The 23362-nt window shown below is 37.8% G+C and overlaps 1 long non-coding RNA gene across 9 annotated transcripts in view; it reads left to right on the forward strand.

Annotated features, from left to right (window-relative positions):
- The window catches only part of LOC135270792 (uncharacterized), a 718673-nt gene that overhangs the window by 133017 nt on the left and 562294 nt on the right, over positions 1–23362 (forward strand). For 8 of the 9 annotated variants that reach the window (XR_010338923.1, XR_010338920.1, XR_010338921.1 and 5 more), the window contains one exon: positions 20382–20451. This is a non-coding gene — a long non-coding RNA (uncharacterized LOC135270792). Of the gene's footprint in view, positions 1–20120; positions 20136–20381; positions 20452–23362 lie in introns of those variants that run through there. The other variant, XR_010338926.1, reaches the window with a different exon arrangement.

The raw sequence follows: 23362 nt of genomic DNA on the forward strand, positions 1-23362 counted from the left end.
AGAACAGAAGCTTTGTTTGGTTTGTCCACTGATGTATCTCTAGCATCTAAAACAGTGGTGATAACAACAGCAATGAACTCATTGAATGCTTACTTAGTGCGTTTCATATATTTTATCTTATTTAATGCTTAAAACAACTCATTGAAGTAGATACTGTCAGTATCCCCATTTCACAGATTAGGAGACTGAGACACAGCAAGGTTGGGTAACTTGTCCCAAACCATACATTATTAAGAGGTGGAGCCATGATTTGGATTTGTCCACTTCCTTGCTTTGAGGATTCTTCTCCCCCGTCAGGTCATGCTTATGTGGGCCTGTCCATTAGAACTTTTCCCTGGGATTCTTATATACTAGCGTGGGAAAGAGAAGCCCATCCTTTCTTCTTCTGCATAAGTGTACTCGGATAGGCAGGCACTTTAACTTAGAATTCTGTGAAGACAGTAGGGAATTATTCAAGATTGACTGAGCCCATGTTATGGAATGAAATTAGACACAGTTCACAATAGAATTAAGTTAAGCAAAACTTGTATGCATTAAACTACAGTAATTATGCTGGCTTTAATTTCCAATTATCTCCTAATTAAAAAGCATTAGGAATAACATTTAGACAGACATTTGGACAAATGTGATTTTTCTTCTGGTCCAAGAGAAATCTCTTTCTTGTGCTAAATTCCACTGGTCTTTTGTGAGGTCTACAGCATTCTTGTCTTATGAGTCTCTGCTGGGATTAGTTACTTCCTTTCATCAGAGCACTTAATATTTATAGCAGGCTGAAACATGACTCTCCAAAGATATTAGGCGTTAATTTTTGGAACCTGTAAATGTCACTCTATTTGGGAAAAAAGTCTCTGCAGATGTAATTAAGAATCTTGAGATAGGGAGGTTATCCTGGATTATCTGAGTGGGCCCTCTCATGTCATCATATGTATCCTTATAACAGGGGCACAGTGAGAGCTTTTACACATACAGAGAAGGCGGCAATATAAAACAGAGCAGAGAGATTTCAAGGTGGGCCCTGAGGACTGGAGTGATGCAGCGACAAGTCAAGGAATGCAGGCAGCCACGAGAAGCTAAACGAGGCAAAGAATTAATTCTTCTCTACAGTCTCTGGAGGAAATGCAGCCACTCCAATACCTTGTTTTTCGTCTAATGATACTGATTTCAGTCTTTCGGCCTCCAGAACTGTAGGGAATAAATGTCTATGTTTAAAAAAATTTTTTTTGTAGCAATGGGGGGTCTCACTATGTTTCCCAGGCTAATCCCAAACTCTTGGCCTCAAGTGATCCTCCTTCCTTGGCCTCCTGAGACATGGGAATTACAGGTATAAGCCACCATGCCCAGCCTAAATTTCTGTTGTTTTAAGCCACCAAAATCTGTGGTAGTTTGATATTTGTTTCAGGTTTTAATTAATTAGTATTAATACTTATACAGCCCTATTACCTGAAACATCCTATCTATCTCAAATTCCTCTGGTTACAAAATTTTTGTCAATAGCATTACAATTTCTCTAAAAATATTTTGCAAAATGTCAGTCGCCTCTGTATTGACTCACATGGTAGTGCAAGTTTGTACTTCTCTCTCACCCTCTCCCTCTTTCCCTCTCTCTTACTCACATACGCTTTGTTCTGGCTTTGTGATGCTTTATTTTGGTCTGTTTCTGTGTTTTCTGTCCTTCTGAGATAAATTAGGAGTCTTATTCTTGTTTATCTTATTAAAACATAACATTATTATTAGAGGTCAAACTGATAAAGATTTCCTAATGAGAAGAAACGTGAATGTCCCCCATGTTTGCAAAAGCCTGACAGTTACTGTTTCATCATTTTATGCTTAATACCATATAAGGAACACTTTCTTCCTGAGATGTCTTAAGAATTTTTCTATACTTGGAAATAAATGTGGGCATCCAGGATTAAAAGGCCTAGGATTAAATCTCAGTTCCCACACTTCTTAATTGTGTGACCTCTTGTAAATTGCTTCGCTTTTACCTAAACCTTTGGAATTTCTCATCTGTAAAAAGGGGGTAGCAGTAAGGTTGATGTAAGAAGTAGAGGAGTTGATGTATTCGGATTACTTGGAACAGTGCCCGGCTCATAGCAAGAACCTGGCAAATGCTGCTGTTCTCATCATCACCATCACTGTCGTTGCCTAGCGTGGCGGGTGTGCTATCTGTGTCTGCGTCTGCGGAGGGACAGTCGAGTTACCACCTCTTGAAACTGGCTCTCCTATTGTAAGTGGTAGGCCCACGGAAGGACATGCCTTTCTTTTTCACATCTGACCAGGAGGGATGGATAAAAGGCTTTCAGTCTGAAGTGTGTCTGATTTTTACCAGCCATTATTGTCTGTTGGAAACAGTTTGGTTGGATTACTTAAAATAATAATTGAATTTCTCAATTTCATTTTTAGAATAGACATTCAGACAAAATTTTCACAAACCAGCTTTGAAATCAAGGGATTATAATTCTGTTAAATCCATTCATTCAGCATATATTTACTGAACTCCTATGGAGTAGCCAGCCCTGTGCTAAGTCCTGGGAGCACAGCCGTGAACAGAGTGCTGAATCCTGCAGGAAGTGTAAGTCCTGGGAAGGAGTTGGGATATTATCCCAAATGCAGTGGGAAACCTTTGAAAGGACTTAAGCCATGGAGTTTTAGGAGTGTAACTTTATTTTTGCTTTTAAGGATATTTTTAAAAATTCCTTGTGAGAAAAACAGCATGATATCTACGCTCTGAACAAATCTGTAAGTGTACAGAATAATACAGGAATCTGTAACACATTATTGTTACTTGCAGGTACAGTGTTGTACAACAGAATGTATTTATCTAGCACTGAAACTTACGGTTGTTTGATTAGTAACTCCCCATTTCTCCATCCCCATAACCTCTGGAAACCACTGTTTCACTCTCTGAGTCTATGAATTGACTATTTTTGATACCTTATATAAGAGGACTCATGCAGTATTTCATTATCTGGGACTTGATTATTTCACTTTAGCATAATGTTCTCAAGGTTCATCCAGGTTGCCATGCATTGGAGAGTTTCTCTCTTTTTCTTAAAGCTGAATAGTATTTCATTGTAAATATAGTCCACATTTTCTTTATCCACTCATCTGTTCCTGGAAGTTTAGGTTTTTTTCCACATCTTGGCTGTTGTGAATAATGCTGTAATGAATATAGGAATGCTATCCTGATTTCAATTATATGAATACATTCCCAGAAGGGAGATTGCTAGATTTTATAGTAGTTCTTTTTTTTTTTTTTGATACAGAGTGTCCTCTGTCGTCCAGGGTGGAACACAGTTGTGTGATCTCTGCTCACCACAATCTCCACCTCCTGGGCTCAAGCGATTCTGCTGCCTCAGCCTCCCAAGTAGCTGGGATTACAGGCATGTGCCACCACACCTGGCTAATTTTTGTATTTTTAGTAGAGACAGGGTTTCGCCGTGGTGGCCAGGCTGGTCTCAAACTACTGGCCTCAAGTGATCTGCCGCCTCGGCCTCCCAAAGTTCTGGGATTACAGGCGTGAGTCACTGCACCCAGCCAGTAGTTCTATTTTTAATTTTTTGAGGTACTGCTATACTATTTTCCATAGGGGCATCATCATTTTGCATTCCTACCAACAGTGTGCAAGGGTTCCAATTTCTTTTTTTTGTTGTTTGTTTGTAAGGGTTCCAATTTCTATGCATCCTTTCTAACACTTATACTTTGGTTTTTTGATAGCAGCTATCCTGACAGTATGATGTGACATCTCATCATGGTTTTGCTTGTGTATTTCTGTGATTAGCGGTATATTTTCTCATATACTTGTTGGTCATTTGTATGTCCTCTTCGAAGAAATGTCTGTTCAAGCCCTTGGCTCATTTTTAAACAGGTTATTTATTTATTTATTTTTACTACTGAGTTGTAGGAGTTTCTTATACACTTTGGAGAGTAACCCTGTATTACATATTTGCTTTGCAAATATTTTGTCACATTCTGTATGTTGTCTTTTCACTCTGTCAATTGCTCTAATTGCTGTGTAAAAGACTCTTAGTTTGATATACACAGTCTCACATATCTGTTTTTATTTTTGTTGCCTGTATTTTGGTGTCATATCTATGAATTTGTTACCAAGACCCATGTCATCAAACTTGTCCCCCATGTTTTCCTCTGGGATTTTTGGAGTTTTAGGTCTTACATTTAAATCTTTCATTCATTTTAATTTTATTTTTGTATATAGTGAACATGAGTCCAATTTTATTCTTTGGCATGTGGGTATCCAATTTTCCCAACACCATTTATTGATAAGACTGCCCTTCCCTCATTGTGTATCTTGGCACCCTTGTCAACAGAGGATCAGTTGACCATAAATGAGAGGATTTGTATCTGGGCTCTGTATTCTGTTCCATTGCTCTACATACCTGTCTTTAGGCCAGTACCACACTGGTTTCCTACGTAGCTTTATTAAGGTATAATTAACAAGCTAAAATTACATGCATTTTGATACACACACACACACACACACACACACACACATATACACATTGTGAAAAAACTACCACAATCAAAGTAATTGATACGGCCATCACTTCACATAGTTGCCCTTGTTCTTTTGTGGTGCCTGCTTTTTCAGCAAATTTCAACTCTACGATACTGTATTATTAACTATAGTCACTACGTTGTACATAAGATCTCCAGAACTTATTCATCCTGCGTAACTGAAACTTAGTAATCTTTGACCAGCTTCTCTTCATTTTTCCTACTGTCCCATCCCCAACCACTCTACTACTTCTCCTGTCTGTGTTTATGAGTACAAGTTTTTTAGATTCTACAGATAAGTGAGGTCATGAGGCATTTGTCTTTCTGTGCTGGATTATTTCACTTAACATAATGTCTTACAGGCTCATCCATGTTATCACAAATGACAGCAAGATTTTCTTTTTTTAAGGTTGAACAGTATTCCATTATATAGTGTATATAAAGTGATATAACTGTGTACAAACACACACACACAGACACACATACACATACACACACATACACACAGTCTCTGACTTAAAGTGGTTCCATTTAATGATTTTTCAACTTTATGATGGTATGAAAATAATATGTATTCGGTTCTCTCCTTAACTTATAATGGCACTATAGCTGGATAAATCTCTCATAAATTGAAAATACTGTAAGTTAAAAATACACTGTTAACTTATGGTATTTTCAATGTAACGTGGGCTTGTTGGGATATAATCCCATCATAAGTTGAGGAATGTGTTAGGCCATTCTTGTGTTGCTATAAAGGAATACCTGATACTGGGTAATTTATAAAGAAAAGAGGCTTAACTGGCTCTTGGTTCTGCAGGCTGTTCAGGAAGCCTGGCACTGGCATCTGCTTGGCTTCTGGGGAGGGATCAGGAGGTGTTTATGCTTCGCAGCAGGTGAAGCAGGAGCAGGCGTGCTACATGGTGAGAGCTGGAGCAAGAGAGAGAAGAAGGTAAACAACAAGGTCTTTTAAGAACTCACTATCATGAGGACAGCACCAAGCCATCAGAGATTTGCCCCTGTGGCCCAAACACCTCTCACCAAGCCCCATCTTCAACATTTGGGGATTACATTTCAACATGAGATTTGGATGGGACAAACATCCAAACTATATCAAGAAGCGTCTCTCTCTCTCACACTCTCACCCCTCTCTCTCTCTCTCTCTCTCTTTCTCTCTCTCTCATGTGTAGAAAAATTACGCCATCTGCAAAACAGAAATTACGCCATCTGCAAAACAGAGACAACTTTCCTTTTTTATTTGGGTGCTTTCTATTTCTTTTTCTTGTCAAATTGCTCAGACTAGATTTCTAGTATATGCTGAATTGAAGTGGCGAGAGTGGGTATCCTTACCTTTGAACTTAGAGGAAAAGCGTTCAGGTTTTTTGTTTTTTTTTTCTTGCAGTTGAGTATGGTGTTAGCTGTGGGCCTTTCATGTGTGGCCTTTATAATGTTGAGGTAATTTCCTTCTATCCCTAGTTTGTTGGGAGTTTTTTTTTTTTTTAATCATGAAAGGATATTAAATTTTATCAAACACTTTTTCTGCATGTATTGAGACAATCATATGATTTTTATTCTTCATTCTGCTAATGTGGTATCACATTAATTGATTTTCATATGCTTAGCTACATTGCATCCAAATGATTGATCCTGTTTGGTCATGGTGCATGATTCTTTTAATATGCTGTTGAACTCATTTTGCTGGTATTACGTTGAAGTTTTTGCATTTATGTTTTTCAGGGATATTGGCCTGTAGTTTTCTAGTAAAGTCTTTGTCTGCCTTTGATATCAAGGCAATGCTTTTCTTAAAAATTGAGTTTGGAAGTGTTCCCTCTTCTTTAATTTTTGGCAGACTTTGAGAAGGGTTGGTATTAATGCTTGTTTAAATGTTTGGTAAAATTCATTAATGAAGCCATCTGATACTGGGTTTTTCTTTTTGAGAGGCTTTTAATTACAGATTCAACCTTCATACTAAAGTCATAATGCTCAGACTTTATCTATCTTCAATTTATTTATTTCTTCTAGGTTATCCAATTTGGTTGGCATATAATTATTTTGTAGTAGTTTCTTACGATCCTTTGTATTTCTGTGACATTAGTTTTAAGTCTCTTCTTTCATTTTTTAATTTTATGTATTTAAGTCTTTTTCCTTAGTCTAGCTTTTGTTTATCTTTAAAAAGAACAAATTTTAGTCTTGTTTATTTTTTTCTGTACTTTCTATTTCATTTATTTTTTCTTTAATCTTTATTTCCTCCTTTCTGTGAACTTTGGGCTTAGTTTATTTTCCTTTTCCAGTACCCTGATGTGTAAAGTTAGATTGTTTATTTAAGGTATTTCTTCTTTTGTAGTGTGGACATTTATTGCTATGAACTTCTCTGTTAGTGTTGCTTTTTCTGCATCTCATGAGTTTTGATAGGTTGTATTTTTATTTTCATTTGTCTTGAGGTATTTTCCAATTTCTTTTGTGATTTCTATTTTGACCACTGATTGCTCAAGAAGGTGTTGTTTAATTTCCTCATATTTGTAAATTTTCTAGTTTTCAGTTTGCTGTTGATTTCTAGTTTTATTTCACTGTGGTAAGAAAAGACACTTGATATGATTCAGGTTCAACCTTCTTAAATTTGTTAAGGCTTGTTTTGTGACCTAACATATGATCTATCATGGAGAAAGATCTACATGCAGTTGAGAAGAATGTGTACTCTGCTGCTATTACGTAGAATGTGTGGAGTATTTATGTTAGATCTGTTTGGTTTGTAATGTTATTCAAGTCTTCTGTTGCCTTATTAATCTTCTGTCTGGATCTTTCATCCATTATTGAAAGTGGGGTATTGAAGTCTCCTACTGTTGCTGTATTGTTGTCTACTTCTTCCTTCAGTTCTGTCAATGTTGGCTTTGCATATTTTGGTGCTGTGATGTTGGGTTCATATATACTTAAAATTGTTATATCTTCATTGTATATTCACCCTTTTGTCATTGTGAAATATTCTTCTTTGTCTCATGGCGGTTTTGACCTAACATTTATTTTGTATGATGTAAGTATAACCACTTCTGTTCTATTTGGTTACCATTTGCATCAGATTTTTTTCCCCCATTCCTCCAATTTCAGGCCATATATGTTCTTAAATCTAAAGTGAAATTTTGGGGGAGGCCACATAGTTGGGTGTTGTTTTTTTATCCACTCAGCCACTCTATATCTTTTAGTTGGAATGCTTACTCCATTTACATTTATAGTAGTTATTCATAGGGAAGGCATTACTATTGGCATTTAGTTAGTTGATTTCTGTTCATCTTTTAACTCTTTTTGTTTGTTTGTTTTTTACTCTCTTAATGTCTCCCTTTGTGTTTTAGTGATTTTTGGTATTGACATGCTTTGATTCCTTTCTTTTTTTGGTAACTTCTGTAGGTTTAGAAGTTACCTTGGGGCTTATATAAAATAGTGATAACAATCTGTTTTAAGCTGATAAGTTAAATCACATATATAAATGCTACACTTCAACTCTCCCCCCACACTTTATGTTATGTTTGTCACAATTTACATCTGTTTATATTGTATATCTTTTAATATATTTTTAGTTATAGTTATTCTAAATATTTTCATCTTTTCACTTTTATACTAGAATTATAATTTATTGACCTATCACCACTACAGTAATATAGTATTCTGTATCGATCTGTATATTTACCTTTACCAGATTTTATACTTTCTTATGCTGTCATGTTGCTGTTTTGTGGCCTTTTGTTTAAACTTGAGGAACTTCCTTTAACATTTCTTGTAATGCAGATCAAGTGGTAGTGTAGTCCCTCAGCTTTTTTTTGCCTGGGAAAGTCTTTATCTCTCTTTATTTCTGAAGAAGAGTTTTGCCAGGTGTAGTGTTCTTGGTTGGCAGTTCTTTTCTTTCAGTGCTTTGAGTATGTCATTCCTCTCCCTTCTTGGCTGCAAGGTTCCTGCTGAAAAAATACACTAATAGTCTTATAAGGGTTCTTTTGTATGTGACTAGTTATTTTTCTCTTGGTGCTTTCAAACTTTTCTCTTTATCTTTGACTTTTGATAATTTGATTATAATGTGTCCACATTTGGATTTCTTGAGTTCATCTTATTTGCTGTTCTTGGGTTTTTTCTTAGATCCAGATGTCTTTTTCCTTCCCCAGATTTGGGAAGTTTCCAGCCACTTTTTCTTCAAATGATGTTTCTAGACCTTTTTCTCTTTTCTCCTTTATAATGCAAATATTGGCATGCTTACTGGTGTCACATAATTCCCTTAATTTTTCTTCACTCTTTGTCCTAATCTGTTTGGCCTTCCATAACAAAAACACCATAGACTGTGTTGATTAAACATTAGATATTTATTTCTCAAAGTTACGGAGGCTAAGAAATTCAAGATAAAAGCACTAGGAAGTTTGGTGTTTGGCTGGGACCTGCTTCTTGGTTCATAAGTGGCCTTCTTGTCATGTCTTCATGGGGAAGAAGGAGCACAAGAGTTCCTGGATTCCCTTTCATAAGGATACTAATGCCATTCATGAGGGCTTCACCCTCATGACCTAATTACCTTCCAAAATCCCAACTCCTCATACTATCACATTGAAGATTAGAAGTTCAAGTTATAAATTTTGGAAGATTCAGTCCATTGCACTCTTTTTCATTCTTTTTTCTTTTTGCTCCTCTCACTAAGTTATTTCCAGTGACTTGGCTTTAATTTTGTTGATTCTTCCTTCTTGATGATTTAGGTTGCTATTGAACTCCTCTAGGGAATTTTTCAGTTCAGTTATTGTGTTCCTCAGCTCTATGATTTCTGTTTGGTACTTTTCAATATTTCCTACCTCTTTGTTGAAATTTTTACTTTGTTCATGCATGGCTCTCTTGGTATCAGGGAGCATTTTTATGAGAATTATTTTTAAGTGTGTTAGGGAAATCATATAACTCTGTTTCATTTGAGTTGGTTTCTGAAGATTTAATTTGTTTCCTTGTTTGGAACGTCTTTGCCTGATTCGTTATTTTTCTTGACTCTCTGGCTTGATGCCTGCCCATTAGATAAGGCAGGTACTTCTCTGAATCTTTATTGACTGGTCTTGTACAGGGGAAGACACCATCAATCATCCTGGTCAGAGATTCTCATGGTCTCTACTATTGCTTTCCCTGCCCAGAGAGGAGTAGACAGCTGTGGTTTCTGTCCACTCACTCTATGCTGAGCTGAATGTGGGGAGCTATGGTGTCTAACCAGCCCTATCTGCCAACTTCAATCTCCTCTGGGCCTCTGGGCAGCTACATTGTGCTGAATCCATCAGAGCTTTAAGGTTGCAGAGACAAATGGCAGTTCTTTAACAAGCTCCAGAGAAGATGGAGCACTGGGCACACAGATTAATTCTTTCCCTTCAGGAAAAAGGTGAGAGCTGAGATTTTTGATCTGCTCACTCTGTGCTGAGTTGATGGGGAGATCAACGGTATCTATCAGCCCAAGCTACCATCTTCATTCTCCCTGAGGCAACAAGACTGTGTCAGACTTGTCAGAACTCTAAGCCTGGCAACATAGTAGTCGGTCATCTAGGGAGTCCCCTAGCATCATGGGACAAGCAAACCAACCCTTTTTCTCTCCTAGGTAAACTCGGGAGCCAGGGGAACTATTTCTGGTTATATGGCACTGCACAGGGTGCATGATCTCCAGCAAGAGGACGTTCCAAATCTACCTATTGGCTTTGCTAGTCTGGTTTTGCATTCTCCCAGGGTACAGAGCCTTCCAACTAGTTTCTAATTTCTGGAAAATGAAATTTTGAAATGTTGCTGCATTGGCATGTTTATGGGGAGAAGAGTCAAGGGTCCTGTTCCACTATCTTGTTCCTACTCCACTGTCTTGCTGATGTCACTCTAGAAAGTATTACTCTCATGGCTTTAAGAAGACTGGAGAGGGAGGAGAACATTGCTAGAGGGAGAAGGGTAATGAGGTAAGTCAGTTATTAGCCATTGCAGCAGTTCAGAGATAGATAATAATGTATGGACAAGGCCCCAGAAGCATACAAGAGAAATAGACAGATTAGCTATGTATTTGGGAGATCTGTTGATGAATTGGATCTAAAGTCTGAGGACAAGGGAGGGATCGATAATTATGTCAACATTTTAAAATAATAATAAAATAGTTGTTGTAACTCATAACGTGAGTCATGACTCTTGTTAACCATTTTTACCTAGGCCCTGTGCACATAGGTCATATACAGCAATAATATATAGCTATCTGTGTTTCCAGATCAATTTGATTTGGCTGCAATAGCAAAGTTGTTTCATTGCTTAAAGAACTCTGCCTTGATTAGTACCATGAATAGCTATGTGTAAATAAAAGTGTTTTAAATTTTGATTAGGACAGTTAAACTTTGCGAATTCAGACTGATTGTATAATTGACTTAAAAGGTTTGAGTTATGTAATGTTTTCAAGAAAATAAGTTTTATTACTTTGAAGTTCATAGAACATATCAGACTAGATTAAGAAATACTGTCAAGGCTGGGCGCGGTGGCTCATGCCTGTAATCCCAGCACTTTGGGAGGCCGAGGCAGGTGGATCACGAGGTCAACAGATCAAGACCATCCTGGTCAACATGGTGAAACCCCGTCTCTACTAAAAATACAAAAAATTAGCTGGGCACGGTGGTGCGTGCCTGTAATCCCAGCTACTCAGGAGGCTGAGGCAGGAGAATTGCCTGAACCCAGGAGGCGGAGGTTGCGGTGAGCCAAGATCGTGCCATTGCACTCCAGCCTGGGTGACAAGAGCGAAACTCTGTCTTGGAAAAAAAAAAAAAAGAAATACTGTCAAATAGAAATCCCATAGGGTTTATTTTCATTTGTTTTTCTTTTTTTCTTCTGAGTTGGAGTCTCACTCTGTCACCCAGGCTGGAGTGCAATGGCATGATCTTGACTCACTGGAACCTCTGTCTCCTGGGTTCAAGTGATTCTCCTGCCTCAGCCTCCCGAGTAGCTGGGATTACAGGTGCCCACCACTGCGCCCAGCTAATTTTGTATTTTTAGTGAAGACAGGGTTTTTCCATGTTGGCCAGGCTGGTTTCGATCTCCTGACCTCAGGTGATCCGCCCGTCTCGGCCTCCCAAAGTTCTGGGATTACACATGTGAGCCACCCAACCAGGATTCACTTTGATGGTTGATAAAATGGTTTTAGTTAGCATAGCAAGTATTTGTGATTTCTGTTTCTAAAATGGTTAAAATTTTTATCATCCATCTTATAGATTAAACACATCCATATCAGTTGTATTTACATTATTTCCTTGGTAAGACCCATTTAAAAATAGATAAAACAAATGTTATCTTATGTTCAAGTTAGTCCTGTTTGTTATTAATGGAGTATCAGTAGTAAAGCTTTATATTTTTATAACATCTCAGTCAATATTGAAATGTGTTCAAGGTATACAATGTGAAATACATTTGCTTAAGAACTGAAGCATGAACAGACTGCAAAGCATGTGTGATCTTCCTTATTGTTCTGTGTTATTGTCCTTAGTAAGCATTTGTGATTTAACGTCCGTCCCTGAAACTCTGGCAGTCTTACTCATTATCTTGCAAGCAGGTCATTCACAGTTTTTGACAGACATCTAGACAAACTATGAAACAATATTTGTGACTATTATGAGAATGAGGCTACTTCTCCTCCTCAGTGAGGGAACTCTGCCACCTTTGTGTTCTCCCACCTGAAACAAAGTATCTATCAATGGGCCTAGGATTTCAAAACCAGGGTCTGTTTAGGGTTGACTTGGGGGTGGCCAGCCCCAGAAAGCTTTTCTCTTTTTCATCAGAAAAGACTCTTAACTTCCTCTCTGGCTAAGGCAGGTTCTGATTTGAAGGTCATAAAGATTTAGCTAATAATTCATTTATTATTGTTATTATTTCTGCCTTTACACAGCTTCTATTCTGGTAAAGGAGACGGATGCCAAATAAGAAATATAATATACAAGTAAAGTATATATAGTAGTTTAAACTGATATATTTTATAGAGAAAAGCAATGAAGCAAGATACTCCTTTGTAGGGAGTATGTTCCATTTTTATTTCCAAATTAAAATTAGTAATTAGATTTTCAATAAGTTATTTTGTCATATTAAAAATTACAATAAACGAAACAGCTACAATCATAACTACTGTCCCTGAGTGCCTACAGTATGGCAGAGGTGGGATAGATATTATTATATTTAATTATCATACTAACACAAGGATTACAGCATACTTACTATGCTACAAGAATATGTTAAGCACTTTATGCAATGTTACCTCACCTATCTTACCACACAGAAAGTGAAATAGAATATCCCTCCTTTTCAGAGGAAAACGTGAAGACTGTGAGGTCAGGAAAGTTGTAAAAGGTGACACAGTCATTAGGGCCAAAATGGGAAATCATCATTGAAGTCAGTCTGGCTTTGAAGCTCACGGCTGTTTCCTAGAACCCAGATCACCTGTCAAAAGTGTGATTCCGTCCTTTGTTTCTCCTGCCTCAACACCAGGAGCTGTTTGTCTTTTTCTGAACTTATTTTATTAATGCTATCATTTCTTCTTCTTTTTTTTTTTTTTGAGACAGAGTTTCACTCTTGTAGCCTAGGCTGGAGTGCAATGGTGCAATCTTGGCTCACTGCAACCTCTGCCTCCTAGGTTCAAGTGATTCTCCTGCCTCAGCCTCCAGAGTAGCTGGGATTACAGGCGTCCACCACCATGCCCAGTTAATTTTTGTATTTTAGTAGAGACAGGATTTCACCATATTGGCCAGGTTGGTCTCGAACTCCTGACTTCAGGTGATCTGCCGCCTCGGCCTCCCAAAGTGCCTCATTTATTCCTTCATTCAACATAAATTTATTGTGCTGATTTCATTTTCAAAGATGAAGAAGTTATACCCTTAATGAAGGATCCTGTGGTCTGATGGGGGTAAACAGACATACAAAAATTTGCTTTTGTAAAATCCAATTCATTTTATGATAGAGGTATGAATGCCATGGCAAAGCTCTGAAGCCCTTCTGATGTGATCTCTGAACTTAGAGAAGGCAAATGCCTCAAGCTTTTTCTGATTGTTACCTTCACTCAGAAATGCATTTTAGATCATGACCAATATGCATGCACACACACATACCAGTGAAACTAAATTTTTATGAAAAACACTTATGCCTAGTACAGACACTGTATTATGATATTTCCTAGTTTCTTCTCTTGGAATACAACTTTGATCTTGACACACTGTAAGAAGATGGGTCATTTAGCTAGCCCTTGAGCGATGAGTCAGATGTTTAGATGGTGAGGTTAGTTTTAACATCCTGTACCTGGACTTGAACTACTTTGGGACTGTTTCTGGAGAGTAAGTTTAGGAATCTTTAACATATACATCACAGGTGAGCTTAATGAGGGAGAGGTGGCCATAGAATGAGTAGAGAGAAAGGGGTCAAAAGGAAAGTCTTGTGGGGATGAGGGCAGGTCCCTCATTGAAGTTGGAGGAGCTAGGAGCATGAAATTGAAGGGATTAGAGAATCAGGGAGGTGGTTAGAGTCCAAGAAGCCATGGATAGAGAGTTTCAAAAAGGATGAATTAGGGAATGGACAGACAGCGACTAAAGCAAGTGGGAGAATTTCTACTCTTTCTGAGTGAGGTCATAGAGAGAGAAGACAAGATTGTCAATTAAAGAACTTGGAAAAACTGTTACTTTTTTTTTTTTTTAGAGTGACGAGGACTGCATGTAATTTAGGAAAGGGCTTGAAGGTAGGAATATTACATTAAGGGGAAAATTGACAAATTTTGATTGGCTATGAGACACAGAGGAAAGGGATTCAAAAGTGCTGTTAAGATTTGGGGTCTGGACACTTAGGGCAACACATGAACAGAATTAGAGAGGTTAGGAGAAGGAGAAGGAACTAGGTTTTTTATTTTAATGAGGCAGGGACAAATAGAGATTCTTTTGAATATGTTGGTTTGGGGATTCAGTGTCATAACCTAATATAAATGTTCTGTATAGCTCACCTGAAATATGACATTAGTTTGGGTGGAATGTCAGGGTTGGAAATGTAAACTTTTAAGTGTCATCCACAGAGAGCGGTTGTAAGAATGGGGTTTCTTGTAGCTTTAGAAAGTGGAGAGCACATGTTTTAGACTTTGACTCAATTTATCTTATCTCATTTAGAGAAGCCCATCTTCTCACTAGTCTAATTATATATCACCTAGAATGGTGCTGGTCCCTAATATGCTTCAATAAGGTGTGTATGTGTGTGTGTGTGTGTGAGAATATAATGCTGGTTGTGTTCATGGCAGATGATGATGAGCTTGAAGTGTCCTTTAAAATTCCAAGGAAGAAGATTGCCCAGAGAATTAGTGGCTAATCCAGTTACAAAAAGTATATAATAAACTCTATCATTCTTAACCTTAATCTCATCAATGTTCATTCTTTTTTTTTTTTTTTCTTGAGACGGAGTCTCACTCTGTTACCCAGGCTGGAGTGCAGTGGTGTGGTCTTGGCTCACTGCAACCTCCATCTCCTGGGTTCAAGTGATTCTCCTGCCTCAGCTTCCTAAGTATCTGGGATTACAGGCTTCTGCCACCATGCCTGGCTAATTTTTTATTTTTATTTTATTTTTAGTAGAGACGGGGTTTCAGCATGTTGACTAGTCTGGTCTCAAACTCCTGATCTCATGATCTGCCCACCTCGGCCTCCCAAAGTGCAGGGATTACAGGAGTGAGCCACTGAATCTGTCCACATACCAATCTGTCTCTCTTCTAAGGCCTGTTGACACATACAGTGCCATTCTGCAAATCAATTAAAGATGTCCCCTCTGGACAGATGGATTACAAAATGGCATCCCTTCCTCCCACCTGCTGAAGTCCAGCCCCAGGGCATGGAACTTGGTCAGCATAACTCCTGACTGGATTTTACCCCTATTTGCCCCTCTGGTATCTGGGTGAAGTGTACACACTTCACAGCTGACTGCACATAGCAGCCCTTCCCGTTTTTCCCTCCCTTCCTACCTCTCCCCATCATTTCTCTATTCATCCTCTCCCTTTCCCTCCCCTCCCATTTTTTCTCCTCTCCCTTTTTTCCTTTTCTTTAATTTTTTTTTCCAGGTTATACTGGATGATAACAAAATAAAATAATTGAGGAGTTTAGGAAACAAGATGTTCATACTCCTTTTTGGAATTGTGTGGTAAAATAAATAAAACATAAAATTTACCATTTTAGCCATTTTTACATGTACAACTTATGGCATTAAGCACATTCGCATTGTTGTGCCACCATCACTACCCTCCATCTGCAGAACCTTTTCATCTTTCCTAAATGAAACTCCGTACCTATAAAACACTACCTCTTCATTCCCCGACCCCAGTCCCCAGAAACCACCCTTCTACTTTCTGTCTTTATGAATCTGACTGCTCTAGGTACCTCAGAGAAGTGGACTCATACCATATTTGTCCTTTTGTGGCTGGCTCATTCCATTTAAAATAGTATCTTCAAGGTTCATGCATGTTGTAGGCTGTGTCCGAATTTCCTTACTTTTTAATGTGTATATTCCCTTCTATATATATACCACTGGTGGACATTTGGGCTGCTCCTACCTTTTAGCTATTGTGAATAGTGCTGTTATGAACAGTGATGTACAGGTACTTACTTGTTTGAATCCCTGCCTTCAGTTCTTTTGGGTACATACACAGAAGTGCAATTGCTGAATCATATGGTACTTTCACGTTCTTGACCTTTGCTTTTTATGAATTGAAGTTTCTTGAAAAGTCTAGCTTTGATACATTTTCTTTCAACAGACATAATACACATGTAATTCTTGTACAGAGTAATCCGAATTGAGTTCTCTTTTCTCCACCTTTAACCATGCCCCGTCGCATTCCTGACTGTTAATAATACCTTGGAAGATTCCATAACTTTCCAGTCACTTAGTTACTAGATACTCGTGCAGCCTAATTAAACACTCTAGGCTCTCCTCCTCTCCACTCTGCCCCCACCCCCTGACTCGGGTTTGACAGAGGAACCGGTAGGGGTGGGGGTAGGGTCTGCTCTCCCATCCATCTCCCTTCCTGCCCCCAGGTTCCAGCTGCTGTGTGGGGAGGAAGAAAGAACATGCGGCAAGTGCTTACTTGTTACCCCTTTTAAAATAATTCACGTAGAGAGTCCCTTTATTAGATGCAACCTAGTCTCTCTATTTAGGCACTCCTGCAATTGATTAGGTCACTACTTGGACCCCGTTATTGAAATCCCTTATGATTTTGTCTGTTGCTCCTGATTGATTGGACTGAAGCTATTGGTGTTGCACACAGCCTGTATTCGTTCATTTTTACATCTGTCTTTTCAAAAAGCTAACTTTTGGTTTCATTGATTTTTCTAACCTGTACATGTTGGTATGTATGTGTCTTTCCAAGTTCATTCCTGAGTCATTTTTCTGGATTCTTCATTGCTAAAATGCCTTTAGTAACCCATATGCTGACAGCTTCTTAGGTCAGGAAATTTTATGAATCCAATATATTTGGATTTTCCTTCTTTAAATTTTAGAGTTTAAGCTTACTTCTCAGTCCTGGAAGTACAGCTAATTTCCAGATCTTAGTGCTGAGCACCAAAGTGAATTTTGGCATAGATTCTGACTTTCCCTGTAACCTGGCCTACCTCTTATCTGATAACACTGTATGTGTAGCCTACAGAGCTATATGGGGAAAGCAAACCGCACAGTGTTATGAAACGGGGCACCTACTACAACTCCTTCTTCATAAACTGTTGTAAAAATAAGAGTTTAAAAATACTTTAAAATGTTTATGAAAATTAAAAACTACAACAGGAAAATAAAAACCATTTGAAAGCACTTTATCCAAAAAGAAATACTATTGCCATTTTAAACACACACACACACATTTCAGATGGCATAATATATGGTTTTATGTCCTGATTTTTTAAACTAGTATGACTATTTCTCTATGTCATTAAGAATAATTTTAAGGCAGGATCTTTAATGGACATATTAAATTTTATTATATTTGCTTATCATGATTCAGTTAATAATTATCTAGGTTTAGAGCATTTATAATAATAGCAATATCTAATAATTATTCAGTACTTACTATGGACTAGTCAGTGGTTTAATGCTTTACATATATTCACTCTTCATTTAATTCGCATACCACTTTTGAGATCCCCATTTTGCAGGTAGGAAGACTGAGGTATAGAGAGGTTAATAACCAGAGTCACACCTTGTGATTGGAAGTTGGTCAAGTTGTAATTGTTACTCAGCTAGTCAGTCTCTCCAGTTTGTAATCTTAACCACTATCCTACCTGACTCACTGTACGGTAAGTATCTTCTTGCGGGGGAAAAATCTTTATCTGCATTTCTGATAGTTTCTACTGGGAAGATTCCTAGAGGTGAAATATCTAGGTCAAGAGCTATGAAAACTTTCAAACTTAAAGGAATGTTGTCCAGTTGCCCTCCAGAATGTTCCTACCAGTCCATGTTCACACCAGTAGTGGGAAGAGCCTGCCTGTGCAATGACTCCCACCACTGTTATTTAATTCCTCTTTCATAACCCTGAATTTAGGATCTCCCTGAATGGTTAAGATAGTCCAAGGTTCCAGGGCTCCCTTAAGAACATAGAAAATCCAATTTTATACAAATGTGGAGTCATCTGTATATGTACTTCAGACAGTACTACATCCTTGCTTCATTGGTCCATACATAATGAACTTCCTTATCTCATCATCACTAGATGTGAGAAATTGCTACCGTGAGAGTACACTAAGCCTGATTGTGTCGTCTGGAGGTCATTACACCTGTGGAGGGTGGCTTTCAAAATGTAGCCTTATTTTGACAACTGCCATTGTGGGTGCTATTTATGGTATTTTCTCAAGTTTTTAGGCAGTTGGAAGTAATTTCACATTAATGATCTTATATTACTCTTTGGCTTAAAAAATAGTATTGTAAAAATACTATTTATTTTTTTCCCTTGCATTAGCGTTATAGAACGTACATAAAATGTTACACTGCATCTGCATTTCTAGGTAATAGTAACTTTTGGTAACCCTGGTTTTTATCTTTTGAAGATAATTTCTTTATTACCCCTAGTGAACACTGACATTATAAGGCATAAATCCCCCAGGATTTTTAATAGAAAAGTTGAAAAAAATTCCATGGAAATATCACAGGGAAAAGGATTTTGGTAATTTCTACAGTTATTCAGACAACTTTAGGGAGGAATAGAAAATATTCCTTGTGATTGTATGAAAATTAATCGCTCATCCTTCACTGGCACTTTGGATTAGGACTTTGTCATCACTGTTTTCTGAAAGAATCTTTATTGAATCATACGTTACACTGTGCTTCATTAAGGTTCTGTGTCTGTGCAGGTACCGCTTGGATTTTCAATTGCTTTACATTCTAAGAAGTATATTAAATCAGGCAAGAGGCTGGTAACCTGGAGCAAATAACAAATGCACACTTACTGTGAACTATCTGTAAGCCTGTGTTGCTTGTGATTCCTTTTATTTTTATTTTTAAGCGTGACTGTTGGTAGAAGCTTTGTCTTGAACACAATGCTGTTGTTAGTAGCGAATCAAATGACTGGAACTGTGCTGAGGAAAAAAAAGAAGTAGGCTGAAGGATTTATAGCAGACCACTGCAAACCAAATGTTGCAATTATCTGCAGCTGAAAACAAGTAGCTTTTAATGTGTCCATTTGGCCAAGAAGAGGGAGGAGAATTACAGACCATTGCTCCTTCCTTTCTCGTTCTCATACTCTCTTCTTCTTTATGTAGTTTATCATCCATAATTTCAGGATGTATTTTGCTTCTTTAAGCTGTTTTATCTGTAGGCTTATGAGGTCACTCATGTGTGAATTCCTTTGTTAGTCATCTCACCTTTTGCCTTGATGATAGAAAATTGATCAGGCCTGAAGTACAAGTTCAATAGACAACCCCCTTGGTCCTTTGTCTAGGCGAATAGCTACCATTGAAGGCCATGAGCAGGTTGCTATTAATATGACAGCCTGCTCTATCTCCCACTGTAATTTATAATGAAATACCTAATCTCCATTATTTTGATCCAAGCAGGCGATCCCATGAAAAAGTCTTTTCATCCAGTTCCCAATGGCTGTTACATGAGAAATGGCAAACCAATAATTTTTGTCAAGTTTTTTAAGCCAACAGAAATGCTTTTCCACTGCTACAGTTTCAAAAGGCACAGATAAAGCTCATTCACTGAGATGAATGAAAAAGCCATCTGGGGTTTTTCTTTTTGACTTCCTTTCCTTTTCTCCATCCTAGTAATCAAATTTGAGCAAAATCAAATGGGGCTTTCTATGAAAGTACCTTTTGTTGATCTGAACGAGCTGGTAATTTACAAAATACCCTTCCTTTGTGAGGAAGGCTAAAGAAAAAAAGAATCAGTAGCTTTTAAAGCTGGGCCTTAGTGGGACTCTAAACGCAATGAAAGCAGTCTGTGTTGAGAGATTGAAATGCATTTCAAAGCCAGGCCTGACTCAGGGTACAAGGAAGAACAGACCTATGTGCATTTTGTAGGAAGAAAAATGTGAATGAAAAAAGGAGAAGGGGAGAGAAACAGGGGGGATATCTGCATCATACATTAGAGTCACCCTAATTTTGGAGATGCATTCATCTTATTGAAAATGCGTACGTAACCAGTGATACCGAAGTCGGATATTTGCTCAGACAGGATGCTCAACAATTTGAGCCTTTAAAGTTTGGAGCGGCATGGGTTTGTGGTGAAAGTCGGCTCGTGATGTGTGTGATGTTTTTCTCCAACTTTTTCTTTTTCCTCTTTGCTTTGGGATCTTGTGGGAAGTAGCTCAAGAAAACCTGAAGATGCCAATTTTTAGACAACTAATACTTCCTATTTTTCCTCCTTTTGCCTGCTAGATTTCCTCGTGGTTGTGATTCTTCTTCACCCCTTTGAATTTGGAAGGATGGCATACACATCTGAAAAATAGTAAGTAATGTGTGATTTTTTTTCAATTACTATTACTAGTTAATTGTAACAGAGCTGAAATTTGATTACTGGAAGAGTTTGAAATCATCATGCATGCCTTGAAGGAAAATGGATTTTGTGCAACCTTTGCGTTATTTGGTGTGAATTACCTTTGGTTTGATTTAACTCTTTATCTCACACAGTTACTATTGTGATAATGAATGTGTTATTCACCACTGCTAAATTTACCCGGTATATTCTGTAATTACTAAGTATTTGTGCCATATAATGTATGCATTGTTAGTACAACAGTTTAAGAAACAATGCAAAAATTGCAGGGGACTGTCTTTGGAAATGCTAAGTTTTCTTGTTTTATACACCACACAATCTTCCTCACACACTGTTAGTTTTAATTCATAATAATAATGTTTCCTAAGGACCTTTCTATTTATGCTTGAAATGAAATTCTCATATAAATTATGTGAGCCTATTTCTTCAAAATGAATATCCAGAGAGAGGCAAGAGTTGTTCTGACATTATAAACCAATCCATTTTTAATGCAGTTTAAGTGACATTTCTTATAATTTAATCAAGCATTATAATTAAAATAAAAAAGCTTTGATTAGAGACATTTTTCTCATTTGGGAAAGTGAAAAGTTCATTTTTAGCTTCCTAAAAATAAGACAGACGTATGCTATCTGAAGACATGATCCTTTGGATTAGAGTATATGCCGCAAGTGTTTTTTAAAACATAAATGCAGCATTGGCATTTCTGAGTAACTACAGTGCATGTTTTAAATATATAAATGCCTTAGAATGAAGCAATGTGGGGGAGAATCACTTCTGATATCGCTGGAATAGCCTAAACAGTATTTGCATTAGGGCTGGCATTGCTAAAGCCAGCAGATCCTGAGAATTTCATGTATGCAAACATGAGATCTTGTTTCTGGAGCCAAGAAAAAAAACAAGATTAATTAAAACCACGTCCTATGTTGTTTAACCCTTAAGATAACAGTCAGCATTTATAGAGATGCTGAATTGGGGAACAGGATTCAGATTATTTCACAAAGGTCTCTTCCAGGGCCAAACCCTTTCCCTTCTAACTATTCCACACATCAAATATACATTCCTGGAAGTTTGTGTTTAAGATGAAGTCTGTTTTCCAAGCTTTTGCAGCTGCAGGTCTCTTTTCCAACTTCCTGCATTTATCGTTGCCTGTGTTTCTGAGCCATTTGCTGCCTCCTAACGCCTAACGTTAAAATAGCATGCATGGCAGCCTGCCAAGATGCTGGCAATGGGATATTGGTTTGTATTGGTGTTGAAGTTGCAAAGGTTTTGTTGGCGATAATTTATAACAACCGTAACAAAAGAGATTATTTAAACCTGAGGGGATAGGAGACAGGAAAAAGAACAAAATTGGTGCACTTCTTGATGGATCAAAGTGTGGTTCTTCCTGCAATCGCGAGTTGGGTGGTTGTGTTGTCTCCTTGGATGTGATGCTGCAGATGACCGGCACAGCGTCCAGTGTCACTGTAGTTATCGCCTGTGGTCATAGATTGACAGAGAAGTGTGATACAAAAGAGGGTTTGTCTAGGGGATGTAATTAATTATCCACATTATGCAGAATTTTTTCTCAGGCTATTGACTCAATTCCTTTATATAAGTTAAGATTGTTGCTAAATTAAGGTTGTTGCTTTTTTTCTTTCTTTTTAGGAGTGTCGTTGTTTTGTTGTTAATACAAACCAGTGCTTGGGAAATAGTACTTTGTCTTTTGCTTGCTAGTTTCATGTCTAGTCAATCTTGTAAGCCTTTCGCAAAATTTCTCTTCTATGTTTCTAAGCACTTTTGGTAAAAGCTAGAGGTACTTTGTCTTGTTGCAGTTGTAAAGGAGCTATGTGAAGACAGTGTTAAGAAACAGGTAGTTAGCCCTGAAATCAGCTAAGGTTCCTGTCTGCTCCACTTGTCAGTGATTAGCTGTTCTGGAACTCTCGTTAGTATAGCAGTCTACTAACAAGAATAACGTTTGTACCTACGCTGAGAGAAGAGCAATCCTCTTTCTCTCAGCATAGGTACAAATATTATTCTATAAGCAGCTGCATTTTGGGAAACTGGAGAGCTAATGATTTTCACTTAGCCATTGGGACAAAGGAAACCTCACATATTTTGCTTGCAGGCGTCATATTCTCAAGTATAACAACTGATATATTACACACTTTACTCTTTGCTAAGACAATACAAAAGTAAAAACAAACAAACAAAAAAATCACTCCTGGAAAGTTTAGAAATCTAGATCCACAAAGATGATCCACAGAGCTACCACAAAGTACAAAGTATCTTTAAAACTTAGCAGTGGAAAGGAAATGAGTGACATATTTGTAAAGACCCTGAAGCATCTGAGATTGACTTTAAAGTTTTGTTTTTCTTCTAGTAAAATTAAAACTTCATTAAGCTTCATGTCAGAAACTTGGAGATACTTTTCCATTACAGTGATGTTATTGAGGTTTCCATGCTTTCAGGGCCTCCTAATAGAACCCAAAAGTGGAGAGGAGGCTCATGAAGCACCACTCCTCGCTGGGTGGAGGTCCTCGTCCATGCTTAAGCTCCGCCAGTAGAAGCGATTACCTAAAAGGTGTTCTTTTGTTGTCTTAGGCAGGATAGAGTAAATATGCCCATGCTTTGAGGTACCAGCAAACAATAATAGATTGCTTGACTAATCGGTCTGCATTCTCTAGTGTTCAGGGTGCAGGAACGCTAGAGAATGGCCTGGTTTTCACTCCAGCTTTATATTGATGCCTCTGGACTCATCACCAGCATCTTTGGACTTTGCTTCCCTCAGGTATCAAAAGAGGATGTGATGTGTCCCTTGCTTGTTTCCTGTCTTGCCTTCTATGGGCTGGGCAGACATACTGGGATGCACTTTTTGGCATGAATA

This window comes from Aotus nancymaae, unplaced genomic scaffold (genome assembly GCF_030222135.1).
Source record: "Aotus nancymaae isolate 86718 unplaced genomic scaffold, 86718_ANA_hifiasm-v0.15.2.pri h1tg000067l, whole genome shotgun sequence".
In the NCBI taxonomy this organism is placed as follows: Eukaryota; Metazoa; Chordata; class Mammalia; order Primates; family Aotidae; genus Aotus; species Aotus nancymaae.